We start from the raw sequence: 11523 nt of genomic DNA, 5'->3' as shown, positions 1-11523 counted from the left end.
AGCTCTGGAGATGCTGGGCTGTGGGTGCCCAGCACACAGTGGGGCCCATGAAGCACAGCAGCTGTCTGGGGTGGTCCTTGCATCCCTAATGGCCTGGCGAGGCCCAGGGGAGGGGCTCAGGGCTGAGGGAGGGGAGGCTGAGAGCCAGGCTTGCTGCTGCCAACCCCGCAATTAAACCATAGCACTGCCACCTCGCCCAGAAGAGCATTTGCATAATTTGAAATTTGAGGAAAATCTCTAAATACTTTAATTTTGATAGAAACTGTTTCCACGCTGACATGTGTCTACACCTATAATTTCAGCGGATAAATTGCTGTAATTTCTGCTCCATTTCATGTTCTCTGGAACATTAATTGTCAGTTGCAGGGGAAGATGCTGGAAAGAGCCGAGAGGAACAGGCTGGTCTCCGGGGTGATCCCAGAGACCCAGATGTGCGAGGTCTGCAGCACACAAAGGCTCTTTGTCCGAGCCCCACTGCCAGCCCAAGTCCCCCCCGAGAGAGACACGAGGAGCCAGGCACCTGTCACCTGGCCACTCACAATGGCAGGCATGCACACACACGTGTGCTGACATTTGCGCCTCTGCATGTGTGTGTCAAGGGCAAGGTGCACGCGAGAGTGCACACGTGAGAGCCCAAGTGTGCGTGTGAAGGTATGTGCATATGTGTGAGGGTGCTTGTGATGGTATGTGTGTGATTGTTTGCATGTAATGACCTCGCATATCTGGATGTATGCATGTGGTAAGAATGGGAGAGTGTGGGGCCGGAGGGATAGCACCGTGGCGTTTGCCTTGCAAGCAGCCGATCCAGGACCAAAGGTGGTTGGTTCGAATCCCGGTGTCCCATATGGTCCCCCGTGCCTGCCAGGAGCTATTTCTGAGCAGACAGCCAGGAGTAACCCCTGAGCACAGCTGGGTGTGGCTCTCCCCCCAAAAAAAAAGAAAAGAATGGGAGGGTGTGTACATGAATGTGAGAGAATGTATTGGGTGTAGGGGTGTATGTGAGACAGTGAGGGTGTCAATGTGGATGGATATGCATGTGATAGTGGGTGTGCGTGCAATGTGATGATGTGTGCACTGTGATGTACATGTATGTGGGTGTACCTATTTAAGACCCTAGACCCACCCACTTCTGGGAGGGGTCTTGGGAACCGGATAGTAGGTGTAACCTTACCTGCTAGACCCTCCCATTCCTGGGAGGGGTCTGGGAAAAGGTAGATAAGGCTTGGACCAAGGGAATTCGGCTTTTTTTGGCTTTTTGGCGCCCTTTGGCTCTTGGCCCTTTCTGCGCTGCTGGGCGCTCTGAGGAAGATGGCTGAAAGGAGTTTAGATGCAGGGCCAAGAATAACTAGTGCTTAAAAGATTATGAGATAGGCCACACACATGTGGTGAATAGGGCATGAATAAAGTTGCTTCCTGACGCCTGTGAGTGAGTCTTGATTACGCCGATCACCTGGGCCTGGAACCCGCCAGCTGGATGGGGGATGAAGCCACGTGGCTGGGGCCTAAGCACAAAGGCCTCCGTCCTCCAGCACCATCCTTAATTATTTCATGCAACATCTGGCGCTCCAAACTTTGACCTGAATCCTGGACCCAACAAAACAGCGAAAATGGTGAGATTTCTGCTCTTCTGTTTCATTTTGGCTCTTTTCGGGTGCACTGAGCCCAAAACCCTGGGCCACGTGCAACAATGTTCAAAAATGGCCAACACCCCATCTGGGGGTTCAAAGGCCATTGAAACAAAAGAGGTGAAAGCTTGCATCACCTCCAGCCCAGGCCCAGGCCCAGAACTGAAACTTTGTTACAAGAAACAAAAACCTGGGCCTCTTCAAATACTTATTAAAAGTCTAAATTGGAAAAGGAGGAAAAAAAGACTATTAAAAATGGACTGATTTTCTGAAAATAACCTGCGGCTTGAATTTGGATTTCGACTTTGGAAATTTCGAACTGAACTTTTAGTTTAAATCACTTGGAACTCTGAACATCCAAAGTGCGCCCGGAGGAAAAAAGCGGCGAAAAGCTCCAAGCGGCTCGGCTCGGCTCGGCAGGGCTGGGCTGGGCTGGGCTGGGCTCAGCTTGGCCCGGAAAAGCGAAAAACTTGGAATCCACCCTCCAGCAAACCAGCAGCGGGCAGCGGAACCCGCGACCTCATGGTCTACAGAACCGTCTGCGGGGCCTGAAACTGAAAGGAAGCCACGTGGTAAGATCAGCGTGGGACAAACCAACATCTGAACTTTAAAAGTTTACAGAAGCCACGTGGTGAGATCAGCGTGGGACAAACCAGCATCTAAACTCTAAAAATTTACAAAAGCCACGTGGTGAAATCAGCGTCAAACAAATTAATCATTTAAACTATGATTTTAGGTGTAGGTACTTAGCAGGTAATTTTATAGTTTACTCATAGTTGGTGATGCAATAAGTTTTAGTTAGTTAGTGGTTAAAAAAATAAAAATAAAAGGGAAGTAGTTCTGTTTAGCTCATTTAAACATCTAATTTCTAACCACCTGCATCTTTGTCTTAGTCATTTTCTTTATGATTTAAATGTGTTTTGTTGTCTTTCAAAGTTAATATTTTCAATTGCAAAATGTTTTATTGTGTATTTTATTGTACTTAGCCTGTTTTTAAAATGTATGTTATGCATGTATGCTGCAGTACTTGTGTATAAAAAAGGTATAGGAACAATGAAGTTCCCCCAATATAGTTTAAAAGTATAGGAACATGAAAGTTCCAAAATAGTGCTTGTTAAAAAAGCATTAATAGAGTTTTAGTTTACAGGTGTAAAGTATATTTTGCAAAAATATGTTTTTAAAAAGGGCTGGTATATTAATTTTCACTCTATTACGTTGGTGCATAAAAATATTAAGAAAAGGAGGAAATGTGGGTGTACCTATTTAAGACCCTAGACCCACCCACTTCTGGGAGGGGTCTTGGGAACCGGATAGTAGGTGTAACCTTACCTGCTAGACCCTCCCATTCCTGGGAGGGGTCTGGGAAAAGGTAGATAAGGCTTGGACCAAGGGAATTCGGCTTTTTTTGGCTTTTTGGCGCCCTTTGGCTCTTGGCCCTTTCTGCGCTGCTGGGCGCTCTGAGGAAGATGGCTGAAAGGAGTTTAGATGCAGGGCCAAGAATAACTAGTGCTTAAAAGGTTATGAGATAGGCCACACACATGTGGTGAATAGGGCATGAATAAAGTTGCTTCCTGACGCCTGTGAGTGAGTCTTGATTACGCCGATCACCTGGGCCTGGAACCCGCCAGCTGGATGGGGGATGAAGCCACGTGGCTGGGGCCTAAGCACAAAGGCCTCCGTCCACCGCCATCCAGCACCATCCTTAATTATTTCATGCAACACATGTACATGTGGAGATGACAGCCCTTGACATTGACAGTTCATTGACATTGACCAGCCCCATGGAGCACACCCCACCCACTCATTGGGGTCTGCCCTGACCCTCCTAATGGGTGAAAGTGGAGGCTGATCTGCCCCGCTCTGCCCCCTGGCCCTAATCTATAGGCTTAATCCTCATCTTGGTGCTTAGCAGATCCAGGATACTATGTGACTCTCATCCCAAGTCAAACCTTCCGGGGGGCCACCACCTCACACCTCAGTGTGAGCCCAAAGGCAAAGGAGGCACCTCAAGCTGGCACCTGTGCCCTCAAGTTCACCACCTGCAGCCCTGAAAGCCATCCCACACTTGTTCCTTCCCCCCAAAGAGTACTCAGCCCTTATGTGGATCTGGTCTGTGGTGGGGCAGGAGAAGGGAGGAGAGACACGGTAAGAGAGGAGGGAAGGAAAAGGGAGAGAAAGGGAGGAAAGGAATGGATAGATCAGGGAGGAGGGAGGAAGGGAGGAAGAGAAGGGGGGGGAGAAGGGAGAGCAAGGAGGGAGAGCGGGAGGTGGCATTACCTTTCTAGGGTCCCAAGTGCCCAGGCTTCAGGGAAGTGGGCAGAGGGGGGCACAACAGGGGAAGGGGCTGACTAGGTTCTGCTCCTCCAGCCTCAGAGCACTGCAGGTGGAGTCACTGGACTCAGAGGCTCCCAAGGCCTTGGGGCTTCCCAACATTCCCCTCCCCAGCCTTCCTGAACAGCCCCTAGCCGCTCAGCTCAGCCAGTGACTATAATCTATTATTCATGAAGTCCCCTATTCCAATAACCTCTCCGTCTATTAATATTCCCAAGGAGCCCTCCCTGGCCTTCCACGCCATCCATGAGTGAGTGAGAACATCTATTTTCACCGACTGCACAGTGGCAGGACTCAGGCGCCAGAGTCTGTTTGCACAGCGGCCTGTAGGGCATGTGCCCATCGCCCCAGTGGGCTCCAGGCTAGGTGAGGGGAATCCTTGGTGGGTAGGCACAGGCTAGGGTTGGTGTGTGTGTGTGTGTGTGTGTGTGTGTGTGTGTGTGTGTGTGTGGCCAGAGTGCCAGCCCCCTGCACAGTACAAGACATATGACATCTCAGCTGGGCAGGGATCAGGAGCTGACCCATAACTGTGATTTGCGCCCCCACACTGCAGGAAAGGCTTGGGACTGAACTTGTGCCCTTCACTATTTCAGAAACCCTGAATCCTGGAGGGGTGGAAAGTTGAATCCTGAGGCCAGAGCGATAGCACAGTAAAAGGGCATTTGCCTTGCACACGGCTTCCCAGGTTGGACCTGGGTTCCACCCTGGCATCCCATTTGATCCCCCGAGTCCGGACTGATTTCTGAGTGTAGGAACAAAAACCAAAAAAAGAAAGAGGGAGGGAGGGAGAGAGGGAGGGAGGAAGGAAGGAAGGAAGAAGGAAGGAAGGAAGGAAGGAAGAAGGAAGGAAGGGAGGGAGGGAGGGAGGGAGGGAGGGAAGGAAGGAAGGAAGGAAGGAGGGAGGGAAGGAAGGAAGGAAGGAAGGAGAAGAGGGGAGGGAGGTAGAAAGAAGGAAAGAAAGAAAGAAAGAAAGAAAGAAGAGAGAGAGAGAAGAGGAGAAAGAGAGAGAGAGGAGAAAGAAAGAGAAAGAAAGAAAGAAAGAAAGAAAGAAAGAGAAAGAAAGAAAGAAAGAAAGAAAGAAAGAAAGAAAGAAAGAAAGAAAGAAAGAAAGAGAAAGAAAGAAAGAAGAAAGAAAGAAAGAAAGGAGGGAGGGAGGGAGGAAGGGAGGAAAGAAGGAAAGAAGGAAAAAAGAAAGTTGAATCCTCAAAACAGGGGCTTCACAGGGGAAGGGGGGCTCCTGGTCTGAGGGAGAGTGGAGATTCCTGCATCTAAGGGGACAGTGGGGGCTGGTTGCTCCCAGGGAGGCTCATCAGGCTGAAGGGCCTTGTTCCATCCTGGCATCCTCTGGGTTTTACGGTTCATTCGGCTGGGCACCTGCCCATTGAAAGCCCCTGTCCCTGGAAGGACCTGTGTGGCCCCATTCTGTGTTTGGGGCCCACGGGTGTCTCAAGACACTCCAGACCTGTGTAAGTTTCGCTCTGAAAGGCCTCAGCCACCATCAGGGTTGTGGGGCCCATCTTCTCCCCTGAAGGGTACTTGTTTACACCAGGACTCACCCAGGGGGTCCTGGATGGTCTTTGTACCCACCCCAATGTGAACTGGCAGTGGTGGAAGCTCAAACTCCTCACTGTGCCTCCTCTGGCCTCCACCAAGCCTCCTGCAGGGCAGCACCATGGGGGTGGTCAAGAGGCTGCTGGGAACAAACACTTCTTTGTTTTTGTTTTTTAGATTTTTGAGTAACACCCGGCAGTGCTCAGGGGTTACCCCGGGCTCCATGCTCAGAAATCACTCCTGGCAGGCCTGGGGGACCATATGCAATGCCTGGATTCGAACCACCGTCCTTCAGCTTCTAGGCAAATACCTTACTGCTGTGCTATCTCTCTAGCCCCACTTATTTGTTTTTTATTTTTTATTTTTTGAGGGGACACACCTGGTGGTGCTCAGGGGTTCCTCCTGGCTCTATGTTCAGAAATCACTCCTGGCAGGCTTGGGGGACCATATGGGACGCCGGGATTTGAACCACCGTCCTTCTGCATGCAAGGCAAACACCCTACCTCCCTCCATGCTATCTCTCTGGCCCCTTCTCTATTGTTGTTGGGTTTTTTTTTTTCATTTTTGTTTTGTTTTGTTTTGGGGCCACACCCTGTGGCATTCAGGGGTTACTATTGGCTCTCTGCTCAGATATTGCTCCTGGCAGGCACGGGGAACCATATGGGATGTTGGGATTCAAACCACTGTTGGTACTGGGTCAGCCGCTTGCAAGGCAAAGGCCATACCGTGTGCTATCTCTCCAGCTCACACACGTCTTTGTTTTATGTTCCCCAGACAGCCAGACCTGGCCCTGCCTCAGGTGCCAATCTAGGGCCATGCCGGCCACAGGAGCAGAGCACACTGGAACCAGCTGTGCTTGCTTAGTGATCACATTCAGCAGACCGCAGCTCAGAGCTGTGTGAGGGTCCCCAATTGCCTGTGAAATCGCTTCCCTTCGGGGGGCCTTGCATGCAGCAGACCCAGCTTTGATCCTCAGCATCCCATAAGGTCCTCTGAGCCTGCCAGGAATGATTTTTGAACACAGCCAGAAATTAGCCCTGAGAGCTAATTAAAAAAAATTGGGGGGATGGGGCCAGAGAGATAGCATGGAGGTAAGGCGTTTGCCTTGCATGCAGAAGGTCATTGGTTTGAATCCCAGCGTCCCATATGGTCCCCCGTGCCTGCCAGGAGCAATTTCTGAGTATGGAGCCAGGAATAACCCCTGAGCACTGCCGGGTGTGGCCCAAAAACCACAAAAAAAATTGGGGGGTGGCAGAGAGATAGCATGGAGGTAAGGCGTTTGCCTTGCATGCAGAAGGACGGTGTTTCAAATCTGACATCCCATATGGTCCCCCGAGCGTGCCACGATAGAGTTCTGGGTGTAGAGCCAGGAGTAACCCCTGAGCGCCACTGGGTGTCTTTGGGGCTACTCCTAGTTCTGTGCCCAGAAATCACTCCTGGCAGGTACAGGGGACCATATGGCATGCTGGGATTCGAACCACCATCCATCTGTTGGCTGCATGCAAGGCAAATGCCTTACTGCTGTGCTATCTCTCTGGTCCCTAACTTAAAAAAAATATTTTTTTTTTGTTTTTTTGGGTCACACTGGCAGCACTCAGGGGTTCAATCCCTGGCATCCCATATGGTTCCCTGAGCCAGGAGCAAGTTTTTTTTTTTTTTGGTTTTTGGGTCACACCTGGCAGTGCTCAGGGGTTATTCCTGGCTCCAGGCTCAGAAATTGCTCCTGGCAGGCACAGGGGACCATATGGGGCGCCGGGATTCGAACCGATGACCTCCTGCATGAAAGGCAAACGCCTTACCTCCATGCTATCTCTCCGGCCCCCAGGAGCAAGTTTTGAGCACAGAGCCAGGAGCAACCCTTGAGCACTGCTGGATGCAACCCAAAAACAAACAAAAAATTGCTTTACTTTGTAATACTTGGATCTGTAAAGTGCCACTTCCTCGAGCACCCCTAACTCACAAAACAGCCCTGAGAAAGTCCTTCCACCCTGGGGTTTGGTGCCTGCCAGCCCCTGGCTGGTCCTAGCATGGGCTTGGCAGAGGCACAGACAAGAGCGGTGGGGAGCCCCGTGGGGGGCGGCCGCCGAGGGAAACTTGGCCCCAGGTGACCAGCTCAGTGGGATCATCATTAAGCTGCTAATTAATTCCCAGCTCATTACATTTCCTGTGGCTAATTTGTCCTCGGGCTGATTTGATTAGACTCATTTCTATGCTAATAAACGTGTTTTCCATTTGTTTTAGTGGCTGAAGAAAGGGGCGACTTTTCCCACTTTCACTGCATGCAGCTCATCTGAGGGTGGAGCGTGGAAGTGTGGCAGGCCCTGCCTGGCCCAGCTGGGGTCTGCAGAGGGTCCAGCCCTCTTGTCCTCCAGGACCTCCCCTGGGCAAGGCACAGGGGTCACAGGGCAGTGTGTGTGTGTGTGTGTGTGTGTGTGTGTGTGTGTGTGTGTGTGTGTGTGACATGTTTAGGAACCCCTGCAACATCCCAGGTGGGGTCTGCAGAGGATCCCAGCCCTCTTGTCCTCCAGGGCCTCCCCTGGGCCAGGTACAGGGGTCACAGGGCAGTATGTGTGTGTGTGTGTGTGTGTGTGTGTGTGTTTGGGGACACTAGAACAGCATGAACCCTGCCTGCAGCTCCTGGAGACATGCCTAGGAACCCCTGCAACATCCAGAGATGAGCCAGGGGCTCAGGCACACACAGGAAATGCTGACCAGCCTAACCCCAGCTACAGGAAGTGACCTTGAGTGGCAGGTGTGGGGTCAGGGCCTCTCAGTGGGTGGTACTTCCAGGAAGTGGGCAGAATCAGTACCAGCAGTGGGGTGGAAGGGTTGGGTGGGCAGTCCCTGGGCAGAGCCCGGACAAGGCCAGCACAGGTCCTGGGTGTTCTGGGATGGGCAGGGCACCAAGGCTGAGATCAAAGTGCACAGCTGAGTGGCCGTGGGTGTGGCGGGCACACACCAAGAAGGTGGGTTAGCACAGCTCTGCCACTTTGCCCCTTCTCAGGCTTCCTCAGCCCCTCACCTGGGTGCCCACTGCCCCCCTCAGCCCCAGTCTCTGGGCACGCAGCTCTGCGGCCCTGCTCAAGGGCACTCAAAGCTTTGCTCTGTCACTTCAGGGGCACAGGATGTGGGTAGAGGGGCAGAAGAGTGGGGCATGCCCTGATGCTCCATGAGGGCACAGTCCCCCCAAGGTCACCGCATGCCCATAGCTCATGTGGGTGCAGGTGAACCTGGAAAGAATAGGGGAATACCACATACCCCACACTGCTCAGCTTCAGTGCCCACTGGCCTCCATGGGTACAGCTGATCCTCCCATTGGGGTCAGCGTCTGAGAGGATGATTCACTTCACCTAGGGGGCACTACATGGGGCCCAAGCAATAGCATACCAGGGAGGGTGCTTGCTTTGCACACAGTAGACCTGGGTTTGATTCCCTATATCCAAAAGAGTACCCAAAGACCTCCAGGAGTAATTCCTGAGCACAGAGCCAGGAGTAACTTGAGTGTTGCCAGATGTGGCTCAAAACCAAAAAAAAAAAAAAAGGGGCTGGAGAGATAGCATGGAGGTAAGGCATTTGCCTTTCATGCAGAAGGTCATTGATTTGAATCCCAGCGTCTCATATGGTCCCCCGTGCCTGCCAGGAGCAATTTATGAGCATGGAGCTAGGAGTAACCCCTGAGCACTGCCGGGTGTGACCCAAAAATCACACACACACACACACACACACACAAAAGCAAAACAAAACATGGAAGGCTGGAGAGATAGCACAGTGGTAGGCTGTTTGCCTTGTATGCAGCCGATTCAGAATGGATGGTAGTTCAAATCCTGGCATCCCATATGGTCTCTTGAGCCTGCCAGGAAGAACCCCTGAGTGTGCTGGGTGTGACCCCCCAAAAATCCCAAACAAACATAAAGCAAAACAAAACAATAAAAAAAGGGCCACACAATGAGGCCCCACCCTCCTGATCAGAATCCTCACATAGCCATACTTCTGTGGTATGTGGGTAGGATTCTGTAGCTCAAGCCAGCCCTTAGACAAGTCCCTCCATACCTGTGCTCCACCCTGCGGGTGCCCAAGTCCAGATCCACCCACCAGAGGGACACTCAGGGCAGTGCTCTCCCCATGGCAGGCAGGCCTGAGTATGTCTCCCACCTGTGGCAGGAATGTGGGGTCTTCGCTCCAGCTTCTCTGGAATTTCACAGAGTGAATTCCACCCCCTTCCCTGCACCATTCCCATCTGGCCTCCCAGGGCTGGGCACTGTAGGTGCTGCCTTCAGAAATCCTCAGCCCTTTGTGAGCAGAACAGACTTAGGGTGCACCTTGGAGCCTTGGTGTTTCTGGAGCCCAGGTCGGCTTCTCTTGTGACTTCTAGGACTCCCTTCTCCCTACCTCACTCACCTCAGAGGGGCATGGGACTTCCGTGGCTGGAGGGGGGCTATAGAACCTAGGAGATAGACTTCTTTTTTTTGTTTGTTTGTTTGTTTTTGGGCCACACCCGGTGACGCTCAGGGGTTACTCCTGGATATGCGCTCAGAAGTCACTCCTGGCTTGGGGGACCATATGGGATGCCGGGGATCGAACCGCTGTCTGTCCTAGGCTAGCACTCTCAAGGCAGACACTTTACCTCTAGCACCACCACGCCGGCCCTGAAATAGACTTCTTGAGCAGAGGTCAGTGGGGGGACAGTGAAATTGTGGGTGAGGAGATGTCGAGGATGGTGGGCAGGGTAGCAGATATCAGTAGACACAAGTGGGTGGGTAGCACTTCTTCCCCCAGGGGCCATATCTGGTGGGTTGAAGGTGCTGGTGGTAGCCTGTGAAGGTACAAGAGGCAGCACCCCATTGGCCCTCTGCTGGCCATACAGCCTTCAATGATGTGGGAGCAGAGACATTTGGGGAGAGGTCCACACCACCAGCAGGTTGCAATGTAGGAGGAGGAAAACAGGGGCCTTCTGAGACTGGAGGATGGAAGTACCACCCTCCCATAGAGCCAAATCCTGCTACCAGCATCCCAGGAGAAGGAGCAGGGAGCCAAGCCGGTGGGTACTGCCTAGGCACGGGGCACCAGGTACTGCTCAGGCCCATCATGGACTAGCCCTGCCCACTCCTGGCATCAGAACAGCCTGAACACGCCCAGATACCCTGCCAGGCTTGGGCAGGGCTCAGAGGCTCAGCCCAGAGCAGATAAAAGTCAAGATGACATGTACAAGATGACACCCAGCTATTAACCCAAAAGAAAGGCGTTCCCCCAACTTCCTCCTTCCTTAAACTTCTTCCTTTGATATGCAAAAACCCACTGGCTATACTTTTGACTCTCTACCTTCCCCTATTGGTGTATGGGTATTGGTTGAATAAAGAAAGGCAGTTCTGGCTTTTGGCTGAGGTGAAGAGACCAGGAAAAGCAGACTGGCTTCATAGCTCTTTCATGAGTGGCTTGGTTTATTAGTCTTTCGTTGCTACCTTGCTTCTTCAGACCCGTCTGCATGGAGTTTAGAAACATGGGTGCCTCCATCATGCGTGATCTCACAACTCTGGGATTTTATTTTACAACTGGTACCCGAACAGAAACTCAGGACCCAGGGACCGAGAAGTCCCCAAGGATGGTAAGTTATTTGACCCTCTGGTGGATAATCACCATCATGGCCTCTTTCAGCTGGACTGAAAGTGTAGTGCCCTTAACTGGAACATCGGTGCAGATGGTGCATATTCTGAAGATGGTAGAGGCCCTTCAGGCAGGACAGAAGCAGGCAGTGAATGGGAGAAAGCTGAAAACAGAACAGTGTTCCAGAGGCTGAATCCCACTGCTTTTTGTCTACCAAAGGTGCATTGTGTGAGGACCTCAGCCCCCTACCCTGCTGCAGGTCACAGAGAAAAAGCTCCATTTGGGGCCAGGGCAGTGGCGCTAGAGGTAAGGCGTCTGCCTTGCCAGCGCAAGCCTAGGACGGACCGCGATTCGATCCCCCAGCGTCCCATATGGTTCCCCAAGCCAGGAATGACTTCTGAGCACGTAGCCAGGA

The 11523-nt window shown here is 52.1% G+C and overlaps 1 long non-coding RNA gene across 1 annotated transcript; it reads left to right on the top strand.

Annotated features, from left to right (window-relative positions):
• The first annotated feature begins 4298 nt into the window (after window positions 1-4298).
• LOC126013937 (uncharacterized) lies at window positions 4299-11091 on the top strand. The gene is made up of 3 exons (XR_007497553.1): window positions 4299-4322; window positions 7749-7927; window positions 10996-11091. It is a non-coding gene; the product is annotated as an uncharacterized LOC126013937 (long non-coding RNA).
• The last annotated feature ends 432 nt before the right edge of the window (window positions 11092-11523 follow it).

Source organism: Suncus etruscus, chromosome 7, assembly GCF_024139225.1.
Source record: "Suncus etruscus isolate mSunEtr1 chromosome 7, mSunEtr1.pri.cur, whole genome shotgun sequence".
NCBI lineage: Eukaryota > Metazoa > Chordata > Mammalia > Eulipotyphla > Soricidae > Suncus > Suncus etruscus.
The sequence above is the reverse complement of the archived record's forward strand: the minus strand, read 5'-3'. Positions and strand labels throughout refer to the sequence as shown.